Below are 3497 nucleotides of genomic sequence, written 5' to 3'. Positions count from 1 at the left end.
CTTATTATATATCTACAAGCTCATAACGTGTCACATTGTAGACCGGCTGTATGTGGTTACTGTAGGTGTTGTATTCATAATTAAGTCTGCAAAGTGACAAGTAACTAAAGCTGTCATATTATACTGTAATTGTAGTAGAGTAGAAGTAACACAAATAAAAAGTAAAGTAAAAGTACCTCAAAATTGTACTGTGCATTGTAATCACTTGTATTGGTAGGTATCACCAGGTGCACTGATTGCTAGAGTGCAGAGGGACATGCGTTGATATAATGGTCTTAACTCAAAATGTATATAGCACACAGCTTAGATTTTTTTGATTAAATCGGAGAGTGATGAACCGGCAACCCCCCTACAATGCAATACAATACAATGCTGCCTCTCTTCTCATTGAGCTAGAGATATGGCCTTTCTGATGGTGTCTGTTGATATCTATAGGTTTTCCGTCCGTTATGAACCAAGCCTCTGTTTCGCTAACTACTCTAGATCACTGGTTCACAAAACATTTACCAATAAAGATTTTTTTTGTCTCCTCGGAATGGAATCTAGTGAAAATAGTCCATCTACAAGCTCACAACACGTTGCTATCTGAAAAGGTGTGAGATTGTAGATCGGCTATTTTCACAAGAAAGTATGTCATACATAAAAAACAACTACTCTCAAAAAAGCATTTCATGTTATTGTTTAAAAATTGCACAAGTCTGAATTAACAGGGTCATGTTTTGTACAATGCAATTTAAATGTAAAGTGTTATGAGTGGGGTTGAACCGGGGACCTTCGGAACATGAGGCTAACACTTTACTGATCGAGCTATTCAATCCACAGCCTTGGACAGTGAAAAAGGAGAATCCAACAAAACAAAACAAAAGGGGAATGAAGTTAATAAATTGACACATATTAGCCCACGGACCCCCATTTGAAAAGATATGCCAGGGACTCAACCATTTAGGTTTATTGGGGGTCCCAATCTACACTGTATCATCATCATCAGTGTTCATTTAACTCTGAGAGTGTACATATGGAACCAAATGGACCCGTTAGGGTCCATTTGGTTCCATTTGTACACTCTCAGAGTTACAGACACACAAGGGTCAATTTGGTTCCTAACTATTAATTTGGCTGGGGACCCCCTGGAACCCCCTCAAGGACCACTGGGGGTCCCCGGACCACTGGTTGAAACCCCTGATGTAGTTGAATCATATGTAGCTGAAGCAATTTTTTCCCCACCATGTAGCTTGGGTAGCCTCCCAAAACTCCATCACTACATTAGCAGTGGCACATCAATATAAAATAGAACAACAAACTAGATTTGAGTGCAGTATGTGCATCAAAGAGAGAATTCTTCATCTCTATCCATTTGCAACTTTTACACAGTCAACTCACTCACTGACAGAGTTAAAGTATTGGAGTACTTGCAAGTATTCTATGCTGAAGTAGGCCTATTCAAAAGTGCAAATTACAATGTAAATTTCCTTTTTAATATTAATGCATTACTGTTGAAATCACAAATATTCAAAACGGTGAAAATAGCAGATCTACGAGTTTGGGTCCACGGTATTTGTCTTTGAAATACACTGTAGTGGAGAGAAACTTATAAGCTTCCAAAGTACATATAAAAAAAATGTTTAAACTTATATACAGTACTCAAGTTATAATGTACTTTGTCACTGTCCACCACTGGTAGATACTGTAGGTAGAGCTAGATTAAATAGATTGCATTTTATTGATCTCACAGCGGCCAAGACACAAGAGATACATACAGTACAATATGTGACCACCATCCTATAGGCTAAGCACTACTGAGAGAACACACATTTTTTTCTATTTATGAATAACACATTATATCATCACATGTGCATTACACATGTCTCACTACATGTCTCACTACATCTCACTACATGGGATCTGTAGTAGCAGTCGGATGCTAGGTGGAAATGCGGGTTATACCCATATACAGTGGTGGGAAAAGTACTCAAATGTTTTACTCAAGTAAAAGTATCAATACCGCAATGTAGAAGTACTCTATTACAAGTAAAAGTCCGGAATTAAAAATGTACTCGAGTAAAAGTACAAATGTATTGGTATCAAAATGTACTTAAAGTATCAAAAGTAAAAGTACTAAAACGTTTGAAAATAGCAGATCTACAAGCTCACAACGTGTTGCGATGCGCCACTTTGTGAGCTCGTAGATTTAAAGGTTTAAAATGGGGCTAAAGTGGTTAATGTAGGTTTTATAATGTAATAATTTATATCTTCAAAGTAACTAGTAACTAAAGTTTTCAAATAATTGTAGTGGAGCAAAAGTACAATATTTGCCTCTGAGATGTAGTGGAGTAAGTAAAAGTATTGAAAATTGGAAATACTCGTTTAATTATTAAGTTGTCTTTGGTTGTCATCTTGAATTGGTGTGTGAGGATGGACACTTAGACCCAAACAAGACATCTCAAAGGCTTCTGGCTGGAATGCCAAGGAATTAACCTTTCCTTGGACCTTTACGCTCCCTGGAGGATGAATCCTATCGATTTTGGTGACTTCAAGCCCTTTCCTCTAGCGCCACCCTTAGTCCAAACCTTCCAAATGCACACGAGATACCACACAATCTACTGAGTAGATTGCCATGAAACGTGCTGAATTAGTTCATGCCTCAGTGAATCCTAATCTTTTCACTGACCCCATGACATTTCCTCCAGCATCAACTTGAGGCCAAAATGTCAACCATGCGTGTAAGAGATCTAACAATCTCATAGGTAGATTTCAGGATGAACCATATTGATTTTGTTTACCCCATGACCTTTTCTCCACCTTTTCCCACTTGTGTTAAATATTTTTAATTATTTTATTCAAATTTAAAGCTTGGCCTGCGGGCTGTGCTTTGAGAACCCCATGAATCAACCAAACTAAATAAGAGCTTAACTTTTGGTACTTTAAGTATATTTTGTACTTTTAATCAAGTACATTTTGAATATCGGACTTGTACTTTTTTGGTTGTTGTTTTTTTTAATGTAGAGTTGCCATTTATTTTTTACCCCTTTTTTCCAATTTAGTCGTAATGCCAATTGATTCCCCCCCACACACATTTCTGTGTTGTCTGCTGTCATATCCTACTGACTCAGCTGCCAGAGAGGAGCCCCCACCGGGAGGACGTAGAGCCTTCGTCCTATACTCCTCCCGCCCAACACTCCCCACTGACAGGTGCCGCCCCCAGTAGGTAGCCCGTAGGAATACGTGGAATGACCAATATCTCCCTCCCCGCCCGGCTTCCCTCCCCCGACCACGTGCCACTTGTGTTCGCGTATAGACGCTCGACAAAGCCGGATGCAATTAACTCGGTGGATTCGAACCCACAACCTCCGTAGTGGTGGGCAGGGACTTTACCACTGCGCCACCACGAGCGCATGCGACGTGTAACAGAGTATTTCTACAATAGGGTATTGATACTTTTACTTCAAGTAAAACATGTGAGTACTTCTTCCATCACTGCTGTCAAGTCAATCTGCTGG

The sequence above is a fragment of the Gymnoscopelus braueri genome (assembly GCF_963280865.1).
Source record: "Gymnoscopelus braueri genome assembly, chromosome: 5".
Classification (NCBI taxonomy): domain Eukaryota; kingdom Metazoa; phylum Chordata; class Actinopteri; order Myctophiformes; family Myctophidae; genus Gymnoscopelus; species Gymnoscopelus braueri.
This window is presented reverse-complemented; position numbering follows the sequence as displayed.